The 24,022-nt window shown below is 48.4% G+C and overlaps 1 protein-coding gene across 3 annotated transcripts in view; it reads right to left on the bottom strand.

The window, feature by feature from the left end:
* FGR (FGR proto-oncogene, Src family tyrosine kinase) overlaps nt 1-23,763 on the bottom strand; it is a 52,216-nt gene extending 28,453 nt beyond the window's left edge. Inside the window, exon 1 of one of the 3 annotated variants that reach the window (XM_035118679.3) lies at nt 23,272-23,763. The gene's annotated coding sequence lies outside the window, so the exon portion shown is untranslated. Of the gene's footprint in view, nt 1-2,711; nt 2,837-23,271 lie in introns of those variants that run through there. The other 2 variants (XM_035118681.3, XM_088672383.1) reach the window with 2 other exon arrangements.
* Nucleotides 23,764-24,022: the final 259 nt, after the last annotated feature.

Here is a 24,022-nt window from a genome sequence, read left to right as displayed (position 1 = left end):
CAATGGTACTCATCTTCCATCCAGAAGGGATTGGGGCCGTGCTATTTATGAAAGTAAATAAACCTGCCGAGATGGGTATCCAACATTCCATGTGGTCCTTAAAAAGCTCAGGAGGCAACATATCTTCTTCACCTGGCGCTTTACAAATATTTCAAACCTTCAATGGTTGATTTAATTCCTTTATTCTACACCGGTTGCCATTCAGTAAGTTTAACAAATCTATATTTGCAACTGATTAGTGGGATTGCCCTGAATGGTCACCAAATACGTTAGAGAAATGCTTAACCCAGCCTGCAGCCAGAATTAAGGCTTCATAAGATGATGTCTCTTCCAAGTCCTGGAATATCTCTAGAATGGCTTCCCTCCCTACCCCAGGTTCCCACAAACCCTTCTGTGTTTTCACAAGGTGACATAAGTTCTGAGCAGTGTTGGCTGGCACTGCCCCACCAACCTCAGTCTGCCCTCAGCCAGCCCCCACATGACCATAAAGCATAAATCTAACTTGCCAGCTAGTCCGGGACAAGCGACCTAGACCTTACCCAAACTAGAGCCTTGCTCACCTGACTTAAAAGCTACCCTTCCCATAATCAAGAACCACCCTGAGATCTTTGGATGAAGGGTGGTATATAAATCAAATGAATGAATGAATGAAACCTTTAATACACATCAAATCCCCATGCGTATATTAAAAATCCCCCCAAAACCAATAAAGACAAAAGATTAACCCAACAGATTTCTGAACCATGGTCACTCCTGGGTCATAAGGCTGAATATCAACAGGGAATGTTTTTGCCAGGTTTTTGGAAGTGTACATTTTTGGCACAGAAGAGAAGTTTGGGGGCACCATAAAATATTCCCCCAATAAACCTCCAAAATGTTCTATGTGCACCATTTTGCTATCCGCCTGTCCGTCCATCTCAAATAGTTGCTACTTTGGAACCATGTTTGCTTGTTTCAAACCAGCATTCTGATCCAAGCAACTGCCCTGGCTCCCCTGCAACGCACACAGATGGGGGATCTTCCTTGGAAGGAAGGAAGACATCCTTATTCAGGCAAATAACCAGACAGAATCAGCAGCAGACACAGCGCTCAGAAGTTATGATTCAGGAACCCAGGAGCACGGTAAGAATTTCAGAAGCAACAAAGATGTCCCAGCAAGTTTCCCACCCCCCTCGCCAAGCATTAAAGGCAAGCCGTCACACATTCACTTGTGACACTCTCTCGCCTTGTGGGGATATCAGGATTGTGATCACACACTCTATTAGGGTGTGTGATCATACTCCTACTACCTAGTCACTGCCACTTCTTGTTCTGCTGTAGTTTATCCGTTTTAGTTATTTTATGTATTGTTTGTTTTTAATTGTTTTGTAGCTTTTAGCTGTACTTCACCTACAATTTTATTCTATGCAAGGTTTAGAGACCTCTTTGATTAATGCAGTTTATAAATCTCTGCCTCTCCTCCGATGAATGCAAGACTAGAATAATTGAAATATGAGATAATGCCTCAGCAATCCAAAAAGAGAGAAGGCAATTTGTACAAGAGATCCAGCTTTCAACAACAAGATACCCTCATGAGGTCCAACGTGCTAAGGTAAAATCCACCTTCTCCACAGGAGCTGGCTCAGTTTCTCAATTCAGCTTGTATCTTTCTTCATAGGGACATGCAGGAATTTAATAATGTAAACTGGACCGTAGACTGGAAGTCAGTAGGCAACTGGAAAGATAATGTAGACACTTGATAGCAATTGAGGTGAAATTTAACTAGGCCCCAATCTGCACTATAAATTAGGGTTGCCAGACTCAATAGAGGACAGGACTTATGTGCCTTTAATTGCCCTGCTCTCTTTTGAATCTGGAAACCTTAAAGAGAAACCAGCAGACCCTTTGCTTGGAAATTAAACAAAGGGTCTGCTGGTTTCTCTTTAAGGTTTCCAGACTCAAAAGAGAGCAGGCCAATTAAAGGCACAGAAGTCCTGTCCTCTATTGAGTCTGACAACCCTACTATAAATTTAAAGCTGTATCTTTGGCTCACACACAGACACTCCCTATCTCCTTAAGAGAGCTACGGTTGTCATTCCCTGAAAAGAGAGATTGACTGTTAAGCCACTGGAGGGGGGGCATGCCAGATAGGAAATTGATATTTGTGTGTGTGTCTCTGTGTGACTTTGTATTAATGTAACATTTTTATCATGTATTTTTGTAATATTTTGTTTAAAGTCTGCTGTTGTTGCTTCCGTTTTTTGTGCACTGCTTATAAATATATTGAATTTATTAAACACCATATAAATTAAATAATCAGTCAATCAGCAGTAGCTCTGTGGGGGGAACAGGCAGTTCTCCTAACAACTCTCAGCATCCTTTTAAAAAAACTACAGTTCCCAGGATTCTTTGGGAGTAGCCACAGCTGCTTAAAGTGGTACAATACTGTTCTAGATGTATTGGGGAGACGGGCCCTTAGACCAGATAGTCCTTCAAATAGAGGACTGTCCCTTGTAAAATAGGATACTTGGCCACTACAGCTGTGGGCTTACTGGAGGCACTCATTTGGCCCCTGTGGGAAACAGGATGTTGACCTACAACAGGGTTGAGGAACTTCCTTCATCCCAAGGGCTGCATTTCCCCTTGTGGGGAATCTTGTGGGGACCATGACATTCCAGTGATGGGCCGGGCCAAAGACAAGAGGTGGATAGAGCAATAGATGCATTTCTTACCTTCGTACAGTTGGCTATTTTTCAGCCCCCACCCCTTCTCAATCCTCCATCCAGGCAAGCAAAAGGCATCATCACAGGTCAAGGCACAGAAAGAGAGTGTAGACCAGGGTCAGTGAGGGTGTAGCCTGGAGAGAATCATGAGGGCCAGATGAGATGTCTGGGGACCACATTCAATTCCCAGGCCTGACCTGAGGTTCCACACCGCTGGAACCTACCTGCCTGTTTCAGCAGGGCCTCTCTTATATTCTAAATACTCTGGACAATCTGTAGTTCACACGGGGGCACGCTGATTTGATTCGATATTTTTAAAAAAATTAAAAATGCATCCTCAACTTCTTCCCCAAAGACAAAAACAGGAACTAAGGGCAATTCGAGGCTGTTAAGTATTTTTTGGGTGGGATTCAACCGCAAACTGGTCAATTTAAGTTTGTGCATTTACAGTTGATTGGGAGGTCTTGCACAATGGACACACTTCCCCAAAACACTAGACTTTTCATACTACGGAAAGTGATGGGGAGATGCATCAGGGAGCGAAGGATCACTGAACGTCATTGAACCTCCCCACAAACAAATGAGAAGGGTTGTTCGTTAAATAACCCTCGTCTGCCCTCCATGCACACAAATCAGGATGGTGTTGCTTGGAAGCACCCTTAGAGAATACAGCTGCTGCTATGCTAGGACAATTGTGAGGAACCTTTGGCCCTCCAGATGTTGCTGAACTACAACTCCCATCATCCCTGGCCATTGGCCATGCTTGCTGCGACTGACGGGAGGTGCAGTTCGGCAACATCGGGTGCACCAAAACTTCTCCACTCCCATGCCAGGTCTACGTATACTGGGAGACCTGGGTCACATCAATGCCATACATTTGAAGCCCCTGGGAAAGCCAGGTGGAGTGAACGTGATGGCGCCAAGTCTCAGACCTCTGGCTCTTTTGAACCAAAGGCAAGGCTTGCTGGCTGGTTACTTTTGCTGTGACTCACAGCCCAACTTTCACTTCCGCACAGTCACTGGCTGCAATCGGCCCGGAGCTGCATTTCTCAGAATGGAAGAGGAAGCTGGGATGTATATGGTGAGGTTGTAGATCCCAAAGAGGCCCCCCTGGGCTGCGAGACATCAGCTTCTCTACAGTCCCACAGGCTCTGAGTGGGATGTTTTAGTAGAAGGGGCACCTGTGACTGTCTCTACTCCCTATTCTGTCCCTCAAAACTTGGATAAAAGGGTTGTGGGGGGAGCTTTAGGCTGTAATCCTGCTAGTCAAAGATTTGGGCTACAATCCCACGCACAACGTAGGAAGTAGAATCTATTGAGCTTAATAGTACTTACTTGGAAGTAGGTACAGTAAATGCATTCAGGCTTGTAGCCTTTCCACTCATTGGAAGCACAACAGCAGTGATCACTCCATGTCCAACTTATGGGTTAATTCTGTCCGTGTGAAAGTCAACTAACCAAGAGGGGGAAGGCAGAAGGGCTGGAAGTGATGCTTAGCAGCCAGGCACAGGAGCCTGATGTTTGCTGAGGGTGCACATGCTGGCTGTACTGTTCGAGGGAGTTTTCATTTGTATGTTTGGTTGAATGTCTCCCTGCTGTGTACAAGGCTACATACAAGACCTGCTATATACAAGGCAAGCAACACTTGCACTACTACGGTACCTTGGCAGCAGCAGGCAGGCTTATCTACCACCCCGCCCCCCCAGCTTTGCTTTAGGGGCCATCTCAAAAGAGCACAACAGACAGGGCCTTTTCAGTGGGGGTGCCACAGCTCCAGAATATTTTCCACATCAAAATGAGGCAGGCTGTGTCTTTCCCATCAGAAACTGAAGACACTTATTTTAATTTACTTTCTCTCACCCCCAACCTGCCACCACTTTATCCACAAATATATATCTTTAGTTCTACAGTGCTGGTCATTGTTATCTCTCTCACTGCTGAAATACAGTGGTGCCTCACTAGACGAATTTAATTCATTCCACGGGTCAATTCGTCTAGCGAATCCCATAGGAATGCATTGAATTTATTTATTTATTTATTTATTTTGCCCATAGGAACACATTAATTGAATTTCGTTAAGCGAAAAATTCGTCTTACAGGGTGTTCATCTAGTGAGGCACCACTGTATATCTCTCAGCAGTAAGAGAGCAACAATTATATATATATATCCCACAGAATATTGCACTGGCCACCCCATTGCTTATACAACCGAAACAGTCCCACCCACAAGGAGGAGGAATTGGCAGGGTTGGGTGGCATTCTTTTTAACAGGCTTGGGAGAATCCCAACCTTTGCACAACTACACTATAAAAGGTCGGGCCGGTGGCAGCTAGAAGAAAGCTCATGGGGACTGAGCATGCTCAGTCGCCACAGAATGTCAATTGACAATTGATGCAAGGGGGATGGAAAGCAGTGGCCAGAGCTCTGAACAGAAGCACTCCATGCTGCAACATTTTGTTGCAGGCCCAGCTTATGATTGCATTCATGTGAGTCGTTCATTAAACACTGGGCAAGAGGAGTCTTCCTTCCCATACATATTGAACCTACTGCTGCCAGTCAGTGGCTTTAGGCTGGAGGAAACCCAAGAGCTATTTTTAGGATTTCTTCTGCATTTTAGGGATGGAGCCGTGCCCAGTTTGCCGCCTTCGCACACACCCTGCCAGCTCTGCATGACCTGGTCTTGAGGGTCTAAAATTGCCGTTGAAGTGCATCATGCATGCCATAACCGGGTGTGTATGTGTCTTGATGCATGACCCTCCCCCAGGCACCCCATGAATATGAGAGCAGGACCCCAGACAGGGGAGACACACACAAAAGCAACTGTTAAGCTGACGAACATTTCGTGAAGATGTGCTTTGTCCTCCCTATCCCAGGTTGGGCACACATGAGGAGTTGGTACAGGTCCAACATCACCAGAGACTGCAAGGGTAGCCAACCTGGTGCCCTCCACTAGTTGTTCGACTACAACTCCCATCCTCCTCAACCACTGGCTGGAGTCAAACTATAACTGGAATGCTGCAGTTTGGCTTGCCCCGGACTACTGATAACATACAAAGTCCTGTCTGCACTCTACTTTTAAAGCAGTATCGTACTACTTTAGACAAGAATGGCTCCACCCCAAAGAATTCTGGGAGCTTCAGTGTGTTAATAAGGTTGCTGAGAGTTGTGAGGCAACCCCTATTCTCCTCACGGAGCCACATTCCCAAAGTGGTTTAACAACCAATCCCTCTTACCAAGGAACTCTGGGAAGTGTAGCTTTGTGAGGGGAACAGGGGTCTCCTCACAACTCTCAGCACCCTTAATGAACTACACTTCCCAGGATTCGCCGGGGGAAGCCATGGTTGTTTAAAGTGGTATTATACATTTGATCAGTGTTATTTTTCTAGAAAAGAGGTGCTGGAACTCCCCATGAACCCCACTCTTGTTCTCTTAGAATGGCCATGGTGCCCACCTGAGAGGTGACAGAACTGAGTTCCAGCTTTAAAAAAAACCCTGCACTGAAAGCAGTATAGTGCAGATCCTTTTTGGACTGTATTGTAACTCTGTTTTTAGGATGCTGTGCTAAGGTTTCTTTAAGTTGTATGTTCCATATACCACTTGGGAAGTTTTAAAATATTAAGCCATTGAGAAATGCATTTAAACAAATGAAATAAAACTAGATGAAGAGACCCATCTTCTTTAAAGATCGAAGCATCGTGAGCCTTCCCCACCATAAATGAAATTTGGTACATTTGCCCATGAGAAAAGAAATTCACAGCAGCAGAACTGCAAACAAACGGCAACTTTGTGAGGTCTGTGGCCTGTAACACATACAGCCATCACCTTTGAGAACATTAGCTAAAACAAGGTCCCCTCCACTAGGCTGAGGGTGGGGCAATTAAACCATTTTTACAAATACATTGTTATTGGGGCTGCAGCCCAATTAAATGCAATTTAAATTGATTAATCGACTCCAAACTTGTATGATTAAGCAATTGATTAAATTTACATGCCAGTTTAAAAAAATCTTCTGAACCAATAAGCACATGCTCTGTTTTCAGCAGATATATACACACATATTTGAAAATGTATTCTCTCTCTCTCTCTCTCTCTGTGTGTGTGTGTGTGTGTGTGTGTGTGTGTTTGTGTGTGACAGAGAATTCCTCTTTTAAAATGTGGTTTGCCGCCTGCAATGTTATAAAGATGATTTTTAAAAATAATATTAAAAAAGAAATTGGTTGCCAATCTTTCTGGAATACATTATTAGCTCATCAGAAGGTTAACTGAGTAATCTAGCAGGTTAATTTCAGAGGCAGCACCTTTCTAACAGGTTAGGCTATTAGTCCACTCAGCTCAGTTCTGCAGCAACCTTCCAGGATCTTTCCTAACACCTGCACCCTGCTCTTGTTTTTAAAAACTGGAGATGCCTGGGCTTGAACCTGTGACCTTCTGCATACTGAAGAAACATCCTTCCACTGAGCTATGTACCTTCCCTGGTTTCCTCCCATCCATCCACGGGGGAAACCATAGAATGGCCAGGGAAGAAGATGGCCAAAGTCTTGCTTGCAGATGCTACAAATCACAGCCAACAACAACAACAAGGAAACTCTATTCTCCTGCAACGGAAGAGATTGCATAAGAACATAGGAAGCCACCTTATACTGAATTGGACGCTTGGTCCACCTAGCTTCATGCTGACTGGCAGTGGCTCTCCAGAAACTCAGAAATGAGACTCTGCTAGGTCTTACCTGGAGATGCTGGGGATCAAACCCAACACCTTCTGCATGCAGAGCAGACACCCTACCACTGAGCTCTAGCTCTTTCCCTGCCACCACTAGTCCCTCTGCTTGCTGTTAATCCCTTTCTCTGCAGCTGGGTTTTCCCCAAGAATAATGAAAGCATCTGTAATTGGAATCCTATTGAAAGCTTAAAATAGCTGAACCCAGGGGGGGGTATTGTTAGAAGTAGGAGAGCCTGACTTTGCATACCCCCTGGGGGCACTCCCCCTTTGACATCCCAGCAGGCTCGTTGTCCCCAGAGGAATCTGGCAGTGTAAATCAACAAGGGAACAGAGCCCAGAATATTTCACAGGCTCTGCCTTCACACAATGGCAAGGGGAAAGGGTGTTGAGGCTGGGGGTGGGAAGAGCCACAAGGCCTCTGGTTTTGTGGATGGGGTGGATACAGTACACTTCTTCTCTTATCTCCCTTACAGTGGAGCTTACAGAAAGCTGCCATCTTAGCTTACCTGGGCCCACCACTTTTCCTTTTCTACAGCCATCCTGTGGGAGCACAGTTTAACTATTATTAATTTACTTACAACAGGCTCTGGCAGATTGGTTGGACAAGACCAATAGTGGGTCCAACAGTCAATATGGCGATTTCTGCACATGCTGTAAAGGAAAGTGAGAGGCAAGGAGCCCATCTAGAAGAAGGTAAACTGATCCTAAACCTCTGCTCTCTTGTGGAACATTTTCAGTAGAAGAAAAGGCTAAGGAGTAACCCTACACAAATTCGAAGTGGAGTCCCTAAGATGGTTGGATGGCACCTTGTATGCTTCTTTCCAGCAGCTCCTGCTTTCCTTTGGACCACAGTGTTAAGGCCAAGAGGGAAGTCTCGTCATCTGGGCAGCCCAGGACCTCCAGACACACTGCCCAGGCTTGTGCCCCAGAGTGGTCACTTCAGTGCTGCTAAGGCAGCAGTTTGACTTCAACTAAGGCAGGACAAGGGACCCAGGTGGCGCTGTGGGCTAAACCACTGAGCCTAGGGCTTGCTGATCAGAAGGTCGGCGGTTCGAATCCCTGTGACGGGGTGAGCTCCCGTTGCTCGGTCCCAGCTCCTGCCAACCTAGCAGTTCGAAAGCACGTCAAAATGCAAGTAGATAAATAGGAACCGCTATAGCGGGAAGGTAAACGGCGTTTCCATGTGCTGCTCTGGTTCGCCAGAAGCGGCTTTGTCATGCTGGCCACATGACCTGGAAGCTATATGCCGGCTCCCTCGGCCAATAATGCGAGATGAGCGCGCAACCCCAGAGTCGGTCACGACTGGACCTAATGGTCAGGGGTCCCTTTACCCTTTACCTTTAAGGCAGGACAACAGTCCAGCTCATCCACTGCTACACCTGCAGATATAAAGGAGAAGTAGAGTTGTGTGTCATCCATATATTATGGACAGCAGTGGGTTTTTTTCTTTAAAAAAAGTTTAGGGGTACTCTCATTTTGACTCAAGAAAATCACCATTTTACAGTTCAAATCAGGAAAAATAAATGCAGTAAATGGACAGAAGTACAAAGAATCACAAAATGTTTAGGAGTATGCATCCTCCCAGAAATAAAGCACTGGCTGACAACATATTATGGCAGACCCCACTCAGCGATTTCATGTAGTGAAAGCAGTGCCACCCACGCCTGTCTTTTATCTGTCTCAAATATCCAACATCCAGCCTCATTGGATGTCCTCAAGTTCTAGTCCATTATTTCTTCATGCCTTGCATTACTTTACACACTTCTCTCATGCCACCTCTTACTTGTCTTTGCTCTAAAGTTTAAAAGTCTCAAATGCTGCAACCTTCCTTCACAGGGGACTCTCTCCATCCCCTCTTCCAAGCAGCCCGTGGGTGTGAGATGTGGCCTTTGAACTTCTGCCCAACAACCCAAGCTGCTGGCAAGGAGATGGCAGCCTGCACACAGAGGCAGATGGCCACGGACGGGAAGGGCTCAGCGAGGAGATGCTGGGATGTAGCCGGTCCTGTCAGGTGCAAACGGGAAAGCGGAGAGCCAAACAGCAGAAAAAAAGAGCCCCGCACATATGCTAACCCACTGCCAGCCCTGAGACGAAATGTGATTGGAGGAGGGGGCTATAGCTCAGTGGCAGAGCAGCTGCTTTCATACAAGAGGTCCCAGGTTCAATCCCAGGCATCTCCAGGTAGAGCTGGAGAAAACTCCCATCTCAAACTCTGAAGAGCTGCTGCCAAGCAGTGTAGGCAGTGCCGAGCTAGATGGCCCAGTGGTCTGACTCAGAATACAGCAGCTTCCTATAGTCTTGGGAAAGGGACGTAGCTTAGTCACAGAGCATCTCTCTCTCTCTCATGCAGAAGGTCCCAGGCTCAGTCCCTGACATCTCCAGGTAAGGCTGAGAAGACTCCAGGTGGAAAACTCTGGAGAGCTGCTGCCAGCCAGTGCAGACACTACTGGGCTAGATCAACTCCAACAATCTGTAGAAGGCAGCTTCCTATATTCATATATTAGATTTGGTACATTTTTAAGGCAGGTCGGGGAACCTCTTGCTCTGCAGACTTTGTTGGAAAAGTCTCCCATCAGCCCCAACCTGCAGAGCCAGTGGTCAAGCAAGCAGGAGGGAAGCTGAAGTCCAACAAACATCCATGCCTAAAACCCTAACAAATTGATCTCAGCCTCTGCTTGCAAGGACTGGATTCTGCTTTCCTTCCTCTGATGAAGTGGGCTGCAGACTTGCAAGACGACCCACCTGTCTATTGTTCAAGACTCTCTGCTGGCTTTGGTGCAAGGAACCAGCACGGCTACCCTTCAGAGACTCCCTGCTACACTTTGCACTGCATTGTGGGGAAGGGGATATATTTTCTAACCGATCCTGAAAGGAGAGAGAGAGAGAGAGAGAGAGAGAGAGAGAGAGAGAGAGAGAGAGAGAGAGAGAGAGAGAGAGAGAGAGAGAGGCAACCAGGACCTTTTCAAGCAAAAGAGAGGGTCCGAAGCACAAGCCAGAGAGGAAGTGGCGGAGGGGAGGGGAGGGCGTTTGCTGGAGGGAAACCGGATGGAGACAGGAAGCCACCAGATTCCGGTCCAGTTCACAGCAGCTTCAAGGAGGAAGCTGAGGAGGACTGCGGAGGGGTTGGGGGGTGGGGTGGGGCGAAAGGCTGCCGAGCTGCATGCAAAGGAATATCCAATGAACAGCAATATAAGCGGGCTTGAGATAGGAGAAACGGGAATAGAGGGCAGGGTGCAATCGTGGGAGGGAATCTCCTCTCAAGGGCCCCTGAAATGGGGATCCCCTTTCAGCTCAAGGGCCACATTCCCTCCTAGGCAACCATCTGGGGACCCAGTGGGCAGTGCCAGAAGCAAAAATGAGCAGAATAACCAATGAGAACCCTGCCTTGGTAGAGCATGCTAGCTTCTACACAAACCTTCACGTGCCCTTCCCCATCCAGGCAAACAAGAGGCATTGTTCTCAGAGTCGAATGACACAGCCAGGCAGGAAGACTCCAGAGGGCGGCAAAGCAGGTCTGGTAAGGGGCGTGGCCTAGGGAGAGTCCCAAGGGCCAGATGGAAAGGCCTGGAGGGCCACATATGACCAACAAGCCTGAGGTCCCCCAGCCCTAGTCTAACCCTCCTATAAGGATAGTCTGTGATCTGACGCAATCCAGGAGGTTCTTCTTAGGAGGCGTGGGGAGGGGCGTCTGGTTTAAGCAGGATGGGAGGGTCAGGACAAAATGCTCTTCAGACTTCTGAAGGCACACTGAAGTCTAGGTATGCTCTGTGGCATAGACTGTATTCTGCAAGACACATGAATCGCATTAATTATGGGAAATAGAAGAATCTGGGACTTTCCAGGGTTTCACATAAATATATGGCAAGAAGCAAAAAGAAAGGAAGCAACATCATGTAAGTCAGGGGAGGTTATGACAGGAAGAAATGGGTTGGGTCACCCAGTTATGCAACCTCACCCCTGGAACCCAGACTGATTTAGTCCCGGTGTTTTCTTCTAACCATCATCATCACTCCATTTCCAGTTTACTATTTCAATCCTGCCGCTGTTCACCTAAGGGTTAGAAACTTCCTTTAAATTATAAAATGACACTTTGCCAGAAGCTCATCTCTGGAGTGTGCACTGTGACCAGTTATCTATTACTTGCAATGAGGCACTCGGGTGTACAGTACTGAACGCGCCAGTGGAAACTCAGAAGCTGCAGGCACACCGTACATTTACAGCTGCACCTCCCAAGAATCATAAATCCAGGAACTGTAGTTTGTTAAGGGTGCTGGGAAACGTAGCTCTGTGAGTGGTAAACTACAGTTCCCAGGATTCTTTCAAAGTTCTCTACCCACACTCTAAATGTACTTTAAAAGTACAGTGTATATAAAACCTATATTTGATATTGAAGGGTTTCCTGGCCCCGTTCACCTAATTAGGTATAGGGTACAACTGATGACATGGGCATTTCACATCACAATCTACAAGCTTATAAAAATGTGCCACAAGGCATTTAAATTTTTTCAGATGGTATCTGTTTTGCAGCTGGAGTCAGGAAGTTATCATCTTCCGGGTCAGATTAGCCACGTCTGTGACCTTGGTGACCTTGCATTCTGTTTTCTCTCTTAAGCCCCACCTGATGCCCTCCAGATGTTTTGACTGCAACTCAGTCGGCATGGCTGTTTCGCAAAGGCTGCTGCAGCCTGCCAGGCGAACATCTGCTGCTTGACAGGTGGTGGTCCTGCCTACCTGTCAGAGTTGACCTGCAGGGGTGGGTGAAGCTGATGCCAGCAGGATTGCACTCTCTACTCACCAGCTGGTGAGTGCAATTCTGCTGACTGCAGGGGTCTGCATTGCCAGCTTGCTCCCCCAAGACCCCAGAAGGATCAAATCCCACCCATCAGCTGATGCCACCAGTGAAGGCAGCTGGTGGAGTGATGGGCATGGTTTGGGGGAAATGGCCTGGCAGGCCAAGATTGCCCAGAGGTTGCCCACCAATGATCTGGCCCAACACCCAGCTGAGTGCAAGACATTTGCAGTTACTGATGACCACCCAGCCTCCGGCAAAGGAGAGCCAACCACCGCCCAAGATGGCTTTGTTCCACGACAGACAGCTCTTACCACTAAGAGGTTCCTCCAAATCTTTAGCCAAATCCTGCTGCTTTGCCATTTCTACCCTTAAAGTGCAATCCTTACAGCCGCTTACCTAGGAGTAATCACCACTGAACGCAATGGGACTGTGTAGACATAATCTGTTTTCATTTTAAAAGATTTCTGTTTCACCTTTTGAACAAAGCTTCCAAAGTAGTAAACATTTCAGATACAACAAATTAACACTAGAGCTAAAATAATAAGATAGAAGCGCGCGCGCACACACACACACACACACACATAATAGAAGTAGTAATAAATAGGGGATGGAGTAGAAATTTGTTTGGTCCACATTTTGAAGTGAACCAACCAAGCTTGTACATAGATTGGAACTGAATTTCAGTTCAAAAATGCACACCAAAGAAGCCTATTTTATGGGGGCAAATGCACCAGAAAGCATTCAAAAATGTGTGTTTTAGATTAAGAATATACATGGTTCAAACGCAATTTCTTTCCCCTCATACTTTTAGGGGGGAAATCTGTCCAAATGAGATGGAACAAACTCACAACTGGGTGCATGTGAAACTGACAAAGTGGAAATGGGCTAAGCTGACCATCCTTAGCAATAAAAATAATCATCATCCACTAAAAGCTAAGGGAAATAACATTTGTCTTCATGTGGTGTTAAAATGCTAGTGAAGCAGATGCCAGACAAGTGTTTCTGGGGAGAGTACTAGCAGGGAATGGAAGCTCCTGGACCAGGAGCATCCGTGGTCTGCAGAGCACATTCTGTGAACCCCTGCTCCAAACAGGAGATTCATAGGAAGGAAATAGTGGGCGACAGGCAATCAGTGGCCAGACTATGCACAGATTATGCCATGACCCTTTATAAATGCACATTTTCATTTTTAAAAAACCTTATACCCGCAGCACCATCTGTATCCAGATTAAGCAGAAATGTGGTACGCTGAGATAGATACCACATCCTCCTCCACTAAACATGAACTTGAAACACTTGTTGGGGGAGCTCGCCGGTACTTTCCCAGCAACATTTACCCAGAGGTTGCCACAGTTGTGACGTGACAGCCATCATGAGGGTGTCCAAAGGAGAAGGCACTAAGCAAGCATTTTTCTGTTTGCTGGGTTAGGACGAGAAAGCAAGAGGTTCACGAAGAGGAAACATCTTCCCCAAGGCTGCATGAGTCAGTGGCAGGGCTGTGAAGAGGATCACTCCACCTCTGAGAACATGTTGCCTCTCTCCATAGCTTCCTGCACGATGGAACATTTGGGAGTCACCCAGAGCAGAACGATGCATCCAGCAGAAACCGTGGCAAATAGCCAGGTCTGCCTTATCAAGAAGCCAAGTGAATCTGCTGTTTAGGAAAACGCATTCCAATGCACTATGGGGGGGGGAGCACCCAGAAAGCCATGCTAATCTGTTTTAAAGCACCAAAAGGTCTATTAGATCCCTTTCTGCCTTCTACATGCTCTTTCTGTAGAAGAGGGCACTTCAGCAGGTATCATGCTATTAAAGGTGCAGGAGCCTGATCTTCTTTTCTTTTTTGCATCTGACCACTCTACAGGCCACACATACCTTTGATGCCCAGCTGCTGCCGAGGCCGATCAACGACATGTCTCCATCATGTCTGGCTCATGAGCTTCACACCCATTGACTTGGATGGCTGACACAGTGCCAGCTCCAGACCCAGAGAGGGTTCTTTGTACCTTTAAATATGGTGTTGAATATTCCACCAACATAGATGGCTTCTCCTGTCATAGGAACTGACTTATACTGAATCGGACCGTTGCTCCACACAGCTCAGTATTGTCTACACTGACTGGCAATCGCTCTCCAGGGTTTCAGAGAAGGGATATTCCCAGCTCTTCTTGAAGATGCCACCAGTTGAGCCATAGATCTTTTGCATGCAAAGCAGATGCTCTGCCACTGCCCCTTCTTGCTGTAGGAGATTAATATTTTCACTGGTGCCCCAACACCAATGTGATGTTCTATCAGCTGGAACATGAGAAGAGCCTCCTGATCAGGTGAAAGACCTATCTAGTTCAGCATCTTGGACTAGATCGATGCCTACAAGAAGCCCGCAAGAAAGCCTTAACACAACAGCCCTCTCCCACCTTGTGATTCCAAGCCACTGACATTTTGCCTCTGACAGTGGAGGTAGAAAGGAAGCACAAGAATCAGTAATGGAGCACAAGATTTGCACGCAGAAGGTTCCCAATTTAATCCCTGGCATCTCCAGGCTGAGCTGGACACTTCTCTGAACCCCTGCACAACCACACTGGCAGTCTGTGTTAATACGGAGTTCCTCGAACCAGCGTTTCGAGTTGCTATTATAAGGCAACGCCCTATGTTCCTAATAATGATGGCAATGCAAAAGCAGGAGGGAGCTTGGCATCCTCTGCACAAGGAGCCCACTCCCGATAGCAGGTACAGCGGAACCTTGGTTGTTGAATGTAATCCGTTCCGGAAGACCATTCGACTTCCGAAACGTTCGACAACCAAGGCGCAATGGGCGGTCAGCGATTTCAATGGGGAAAATGGAGAAACGCGCCTTGGAAGCCATTTGACTTCTGAGGTGTGTTCGAAAATGGAAGCATTCCAGGTTTTCAACATTCAGGTTCCAAATTGTTCGGTTTCCAAGATGCTTGAAAACTGAAGTTCCAGTGTATTTGCACTATTACTTGTTTCATTTGCATCCTGCAATACAGGAGGGTAGGTGTCAGTTAACATTAAGGGGAAATTCTTGAATGGGTGGGCATTTTAGGCATAGAACCAATTACCTAGAAGGGAGGCCTTCAAGAAAAAGCAAACAGCCCTCTCCTGTTGGGGCTGCTCTAGAACTGGATTTCTTGCATCAAATCAGAACTGGACCAAATGATGCATATGGCTCCTCCTAGTTCTGTGATTCTATCAATTAAAGCAGGCATAGCCAGAATGATGCCCTCCAAATATTGTTGGACTGGAGCTCCCATCAACCCCGACAACTGGCTATGCTGGCTGGGAGCTGATGGGAGTTGGAGTCCAACATTTTGGGGGTGCCATATTGGATACTCCTGAATTAAAGAGTTAACATGGTTTTGCTCAATGCTGCAGATGGAGGCACTGGGCAACCTGGACACACACACACACACACACACACACACACACACACACACACACAAAACGGCAATACTCCAGGAGGCAGATTAAAGCTTTTGAGAACTTGGCCTGAAATAATGCAAAATGCCTCAATTGTATCCCAGCACTGACTGGATGAAGACAATAAGCACCACAGCACACTTTGCATGCTGAAAATGCTACTGAAAAACAAACTACCATACATTGTGCAGCTCCAGATACAGAAGCACAAGGTCACACAGCAGAGAGTAGATGAACATTCTTTCCTTATTCCATTCAAATTTCAACTTGCCCACACTTTCCACATGCCATTGAAAACCTTGAATAGGCAGAGGGATGTCTTGGGGAGGGGAGGGAATTGCGGGGGTTGCTTCATATGCTGCTACATCTTGTACTTGGTGATTTCCTGAGTACAAACTGCATGTGCATGGTGGCGTTTCTGAATGGCTCACATATGTTTAAACAGAGGCTTCAACCCTGCAGAATATATGCCAGTGGGGAGGTGGGGGGTGTGCAGATCAAGAGGGTTTTCTAGGCAAAACCTGCCACTGAAACATGTGTGTGCTGTTAATAAAATGGCATGATGGTGTTTGCTTGGCCGTGCAGGTTAAGAATATAAGATGAGCCTGCTGGATCAGGCCAAAGGAGCATCCTGTTCTCACAGTGGCCAACTAGATGCTTATGGGAAGCCCGCAAACCAGAAATGAGTGCAGCAAGCTCTCTGCCTCTGACCATGGAAGGACAGCACAGCCATCCTGGCTAGCAAGCGTCAATAGCAGCGTTTCTCAACCACTGTTCTCAACCACTAGTGTGCCGCGAGACGCTGGCTGGTGTGCCACGACGTGCGGCGACGAGAAGGGCGATTTGCATTGTCACGTGCCTGGCGGCCGCCAATAACCTACACTGACCCACCGGAAAGGAAGCTGGCCGGGTCACGACGCGGGGCGAGCGCAGCTCTCAACAGCCACCACCACGGGAGGGTGGTTTTAGACAAACTTAAAGAAGCTGGCTGGATGAGCTCAACCTGAAACTTGCTGAGCAAAGGATTGTGCTGGCAGAGAAATCAGCGGCTTGTGAAGCCTTATTACAGGAGATTGCAACCAACACAGCAATTGGCAAGTGTTTCTTACAGTCATAATTATATAGTCAATATAGGGCGGCACAGAGTTAAATTTTTTAACTTTTTTAATGGTGGTGTGCCTCATGATTTTTTTCATGGAACAAGTGTGCCTTGGCCCAAAAAAGGTTGAGAAACACTGGTCAATAGCCTTGTCTTCCATGAATTTGTTTAACCCTATGTTCAAGCTATTCAAGTTGGTGGCATCACTGCCACCTGGGAAAGTGAGTTCCATAGTTTAAAGTAAAAGCAGCATGAAGAAGTTCTTTCTTTTATATGAATCTTCCAGCGTTCAGCTTCATTGGATGCCCATGAGTTCTAGTGTCATGTGAAAGGGAGGAAAAGTTTCCTCTATCCACTTTCTCCACACGCCGTGCATAATCTAATAAACCTACACTGTGTTGCTTCTTACTCACTTTTTCTCTATCAGGTTGTGAGCAGAAACTGATTCCAGAGCACGTAGCTAAGTTTTATGTTCCCAGATGCACTCATTCACAGGATCATAATAATAATAATAATAATAATAATAATAATAATAATAATAATAATTTATTATTTATACCCCGCCCATCTGGCTGGGTTTCCCCAGCCACTCTGGGCGGCTTCCAACCGAATATTAAAAACAGTAGAGGATCAAACATTAAAAATCTCCCTAAACAGGGCCGCCTTCAGTTGTCTTCTAAAAGTAAAATAGTTACTTATTGCCTTGACATCTGCTGGGAGGGCGTTCCACAGGGCGGGTGCCACTACCAAGAAGGCCCTCTGTCTGGTTCCCTGTAACTTGGCTTCTCGCAGCGAGGGAACCGCCAGAAGGCCCTCAGCACTGGACCTCAGTTTCTGGGCTGAATGGTGGGGGTGGAGACGCTCCTTCAGGTATACAGGACCGAGGCCGTTTAGGGCTTTAAAGGTCAGTACCAACACTTTGAATTGTGCTCGGAAACGTACTGGGAGCCAGTGTAGATCTCTCAGGACCGGTGTTATGTGGTCCCAGCGGCCACTCCCAGTCACTAGTCTAGCTGCCGCATTCTGGATTAATTGCAGTTTCCGGGTCACCTTCAGAGGTAGCCCCACGTAGAGCGCATTGCAGTAGTCCAAGCGGAAGATAACTAGAGCATGCACCACTCTGGCGAGACAGTCTGCAAGCAGGTAGGGTCTCAGCCTGCGTACCAGATGGAGCTGGTAGACAGCCGCCCTGGACACAGAATTAACCTGTGCCTCCATGGACAGCTGTGAGTCCAAAATGAGCTGTGAGTCCAAAATGACTCTCAGGCTGCGCACCTGGTCCTTCAGGGGCACAGTTACCCCATTCAAGACCAGGGAGTCCTCCACACCTGCCCGCCTCCTGGCCCCCAAAAACAGTACTTCTGTCTTGTCAGGATTCAACCTCAATCCGTTAGCCACCATTCATCCTCCAACCGCCTCCAGGCACTCACAACACAGGACCTTCACCGCCTTCACTGGTTCTGATTTAAAAGAGAGGTAGAGCTGGGTGTCATCTGCTTACTGATGAACACCCAGCCCAAACCCTCTGATTATCTCTCCCAGCGGCTTCATATAGATATTAAAAAGCATGGGGGAGAGGACGGAACCCTGAGGCACCCCACAAGTGAGAGCCCAGGGGTCTGAACACTCATCCCCCAACACCTGGGCTCCAACACAGGTGTGCTTGCTTTTTAAATCTCAAAATGTGGCCTCTTCCACATTTTTATTGTTTGCATGCTCTCTTTATGTATTAGAATATTTCCCCCCTTCTTTTTCCAGGCAGCAAACAATAAATCTTGTGGTGGCTTGTCCATTAGGATGATGAGCAAATGCCCCACCAACCTCTGTCTGCCCCTTCTTTTGCACAGCCACTTTCCTCTTCCTTGGTCTCTGTGTTGCCCTTGTAAAATTCAGCAGGAAAGAGGATGGAGGTGGAACCAGGATTGGTTGCCTCTGTCTGTTGTGGGTTCTGGCTCCTCCCAATCAGGCTCTGGCTCCTCCCAATCAGGCTCTGGCTCCGCCTCCCTTGGCCTCCCTGCATTCTGCCCTGCCAGTACTAATGGGCACCAACCACCACTGTCAGAGGGCCCATGCTGACATGTGGGTGTGGCCAAAACTAAAAGGGGTGTGGCTCCCCCACCTTCAGCAGGCTGCTTGGAGCGGAACAGATTGCATGAAGGAGGCTTCTGAAATTAGCACAAGGACCAGAGGTTGATTCTCTCACCCTCAACCCACTCTAATACAAAAGATTATCGTCCAACTGCTTTCACACATTTGCTGTGGTCCAGTCCAAAACTCTGGGCCATCCCAAATGCACAGGCAACCCAAGAGTTCTATCATTCTGGGTAAGCACAGCCAATGACTGTTGCCATGACAGTTAGTCATATACTTCCACATCCGGGGCAACCTACCTCCCAGTTACTAGAGACAGACTTTTAAAGTAGACTAGGGGTGTCCAAAGTCCATTTTAAGGGCCTAATCTGGCCCGCCGGTCAGTTTAGTCCAGCCCCCGTTGCAGTGTATGTCCTGGGGTAAAATCCTAAAAAAATCTCAACAACTTTGGTCGGCCCTCACACATGTTCACTTCATCAAATCTGGCCCTCTTTGAAAAAAGTTTGGGCACCCCTGATAGATTGTGATCCAATACAGACAAACAACTCTTCAGCTCCTGAAGACACACCCGTTTTGGCAAGCTTTCCCCTGAACTGAACTTGGGATTTTATAGTTTTGACTGCTTTTAATTGTTATTTTTTATTGTGTATTTTAGTTAAGGGTGCTTTAAAATTATTGTGTACTTTAATTGTGGATTGATTTTGTAGTTGTAAACCATTTAGGAGCTATTTTATCATAAAAGCGGTACAAAGATTAAACAACAATAATAACAATAACAACAATGTAACTTGAATATTATGCTCCCCTATATCCTATCTGACAGTGCAATGGGGCACTGAGTATAGATTAGGGGTGGGAAACTTCAGGTCGGGGGGGGGGGGCAAATGCAACCCTTCCACCCTCTCTGTCTGGCCCTCAGGACTCCTCTATCCACACCCACTTTCACACCACACCCCTCACTCGCCTTACATAGCTCAGTCAGTAGAGCATGAGACTCTTAATCTCAGGGTTGTGAGTTCGAGCCCCACATTGGGCAAAAGATTCCTGCATTGCCGGGTGTTGGACTAGATGACCCTTCCATCTCTATGATACTTTGATTCTGTTATTCACACCCTATTTGAACGTTTTTGCCTGGCTGCAACTCTAATAGTGCTTCTTGCTTCGTTAGATGGAGGTTGTGTGAATGTGTGTCAAGTTAGCCAAGTGTACAAAATTTGCATTCATTGCTCCACCCACTTTTGCCCCCAGCCTCGCCTCCCAACAGTGACACACACAGCCCCTGGGGGCTTCCCAGGAGGGAATGCGGCCCTTTGGCTGAAAAAAGGACGAACCTAGAAGGACCAATGGCCTGACTCAGTGTGAAGCAGCTTGCCTTCTTCCGGTGCTCTCACTATGTTGGTGAGACTTTCTGCAGGCAAGGCATGAGCTCTCCCACTGGGCTGCAGCCCCTCCCTCGCAAGGGATGTCCTTCTGAAACCTGATAAAAAATACTCTCTCCGCAAAGTGACCCAGAGAAAGGCAAGAGAAATGTTCATTTCTGTGCAGGAGTAGCCATGGTAACCCTTTCCCCATAAACCCTATCACCTCCCCCCAGCTCAACCTCTGGCTGAGAAAAGCAGGACTTCCGCCGGAAGGAGGTGCCAATTCCCGGATCTGTGAGTGCTGGAGGAGAGGCGGAAACTGTTGGTCACATTCTAGGAGAAACCCCTAGCTTTGGGAAGGAGACAGGCAATTTTCCCCTCTCTTTTTTTAAAAAAGAAGAAGAACAATGCAGGAGAGAAACCAAAGACACAAGTGGGGTGGGCCGTTCCAAGAGAGAAGGAAACAAGCTGTTTCCCTCAGAGGCTCTCTCGGCATAACACTGAGCCTCCTGAATGTGTGCTGAGGCCTGGTCGCCATGTGCATGGTTAGAAGGGGGAAGCCTGGCAGTAGGGCAGTGCTGGGGAACCCTGGGCCTGTGGGTCAAATGCACCTTCCAGGCCTATCTAACCCCCAGGACTCTCCCCAGGCCACTTCACCCACCCACCCACTCTGCCTTGTCCCTCACGGATCCTGCTTCACACATTCCTTGAGTGCTTTTACCTGCCTAGATAATGCCTCTTTCTTGCCCAAATGGGCAACAGAGAGGGGTGCATGTGTGTAAAAAGTCAGCCTATGGTACCAAGGCTGTCTTAAGCATATGCGGCACTGGGGTGCAAAGATCTGCCCCCCCCCCAGGTTGCCCAGTCCCAGGCGCGCAGGAGGGCAGAGCTGGCCCGCTGGTCGCCTCAGCGTCTTGCTGGTTCGGTCGCCTCCGAACTCGCGGCGCAATACCGCCTGCAGCAGAAGAGCCCACCGCAATACTCTGACTGACAGACAGGCTCTTCCCCGGACTCTCGGCCTGGTGCTTCTGAGAGCCTGGCACTGGGTGCCCCACACCCCTATGGGTAAGATGGCCCTGTATGGTACATAGCTAACAACCACATTCAATCTTCTGCCCACTGTTGACATCTTGTGGCCTCCAGGAGGTTGCCTAGCACAAATGGCGGATCTCAGAATGAAAAAGTGGTTCGCCTGTCCCTGAGTCTGGAGGACTTTAGGCAGGGGTGAAACTAGGCTTTATTTAACCTGTCAAAGACCCAGTTTGGCACCCCCTTCATGTGCATCGGCGTACACACACAGAGGCTGGGAGCCTCCATAGTGCCCCTCTGGAGGTTTCACACGGGGGGGGGGGGGAGAAACCTGGCTAGCCCACCTCACCCGTATCTACAGCTCTGCTTTAGGGCAGAAGTGCGGAGCCCCACTCGGCAGGAGGGCACCCAGAAACACAGCTGGCTTGCTACATTTTGTAGAAACACAGGTTTCCAGCTTAAGAGGTAGGCATGCTTTGCATTTAAATAAAATAAAATAAAAAAGACCACCAATTCCGGAACCCAAGAGGACCGAAGTTCACTGGTGGGGAATCAGGGCTCCTGCGAGGATGCCGTGACTGCAACTCCTGCTTGGCACAACTTCTCTTAAGGCGACGTTGCCCACGCTCTCTTCACAACATGAGCGAAGAGGGGGCGGGGCTTGGGAAGAATCTTATCAATGGCCAGAGAGCTGGAAGGGGGGTGGGGGAGAAAAGATGGTTTAATTTTACACCTCTCTCAACATCCGATCTGGCAGATAAGCAGACACGACGGGGGAGGGAAGAGCCGGAGAGGAAAGGGAATTAAGAAAGCATGATTTAAAGAAACGATGTAGCTCCGGCCGGGGCAAGAAACGCGAGACTGAAGCGGGCAAGGAAAAAGGCAGGCAGGTGGTCCACAGGTGTCCGGGTCCAGCGTCAGAAGGGATCCTCGTACCGTAGGTCGCCGGCCTTACAACGGTGGGGGGGGGGCGGAGGAGGCGGACACTCCTACGCTACGCACGCACATACAGTATACACAAACCGCTTCTCCCCCTGCAGGGCTGGAGCAGCCGGCAACTCACCCCTTTGGCTGTTTGCTGCCGAGCCTTTTGTTGCTTGCTGTGTGGAGCGCGGCTGGCAAGGGAAGGATTTATGGCCCAGGCGTCCCCAGGGAGGAGAAAGCGGCCGGGGGCGAGGGGGCGTCAGTAGAAAGAGAAAACACCCCCCTCACCCCCAGTATAAGCAGCAGATTCTGGGTATCACAAAAGGAGCTTATTGATGCCTCACTCCAGCTGCTGAAATTGGAGGCGGGAGAGAGAGAGGAAAGGACAGTGGTTGCTTCTTTTTGCCTGCACATCCTTGCATGAAACGGGGATGGGTGGGAGGAGGACAGCCGGGGGGGGCGGAGAGACAAAGGTACATCAACCTGTGCCCATCAAACACACCTCCTTCTCTCTCTGGCCCTCTCTCTTCCTTCTCCTCCCCACCTTCGGCTTGCGCAGTGTGGTTTACCACGGAGGCTGCTAGGGCTCCGGAGAGCGTTACAGCTCCCCATCCATCTTCTCCTCCTCCCACTGACACCACCACACTGCAGTTCCGGGAACGGTGCTGGACCCCGAGAACACCCCCTCTCTCCCCGCCCAATACTCGGGGGAAGTCACTCCCCTGAGCACCCACACATTCCACCCTCCTCCCCAAACGCCTTTGTACATTTGCCGCCCCCACTAGCCACTGCTCGCCCCCCGATCATTTATTTAGGGACGTGTTTCCTCGCCCCCCAGTCTCCAGCCTCCGCGGCCTGGGCTGCTCTTCCTCCTCCTCCTTCCCCCGATGCAGCAACAAGCCACAGAGATGGTGAAGCTACTACAGGAAGGCGACCTGACCCTCTCTTCTCTCTGTCTTTCATATATATCTATATATACAGGAGGGAGGGGGATCCTTTCTGGGCGCAGAGATCCTAAGCCCCTGACCCCCAACTCCGAGCGCGCATCCACAAAGCCGCGCACCCGCCGCGCCACTCAGCTTCGAACAGCACCGGAGATCGAGGGCTCGCCTTACCTGGAACTGCTTCGCCTCCTCGTCCAGCTTGCTCGCCCGCTACGGGTCCCTCTTTGGCAAGACCAGCGCTGGGGTCGCTTCGCTTTTCCTCCCGGCGCTTCCTCTGCTGGGATTGCTCCTTCCCTTCCCTAAAAACGCAGGGAAAGTGGGCTTGGACCAGCCAGAGTACTTCCTGAGCGCGCAGGCATGTGTGTGCGTGCGTGTATCTGTATATTCCCCCGGACTGACCCTTCAGCTGGTGTAATGCCACGAACAGAAAAGCACCTCCTCTGTTTCCCCACCTTCCTTCTCTCTGCCCTCCCCTTTCTCGCCGAGCAGAAGCTCATTGTAGGAGAGGGGGGGAAGCAGCTCTCTAGCTCCAGCGCCTCTGCTCCAGCGCCACCGCCCCCAATCAGCTGTCAGGGCGGGACCCCCGACTCCCCAGGTCCCACCCATTCATTGATTGCCGGCTTGCTGCTTTCTGGAGGAGGGAAGGAACGGCCAATGAAGGGCTTCTCTCGTGGGTGGTTGTTTTTTTTTAAAGGCATCTCATGTTGGTTCAGAAGAGGAAATATTCCTCCTTTAAAACTATTCTTAGCCTTATTCACTGCCTAACGGTGGGCGAGTCCAGATCCCCATCCGTAGAAGAGCACTTCTGGAATAACTACCTGTGTGTGTTCCTACTCTGGAAAAGCCCTAGAACATTTTTTTCCTGGAGAGGCCTGATCAATGTGAGTTAGGCAATAACTAAGGCACATTGACACCCTTTATT

Source organism: Zootoca vivipara, chromosome 6 (assembly GCF_965207765.1).
Source record: "Zootoca vivipara chromosome 6, rZooViv2.hap1.1, whole genome shotgun sequence".
NCBI lineage: Eukaryota > Metazoa > Chordata > Lepidosauria > Squamata > Lacertidae > Zootoca > Zootoca vivipara.
This window is presented reverse-complemented; position numbering and strand designations above follow the sequence as displayed.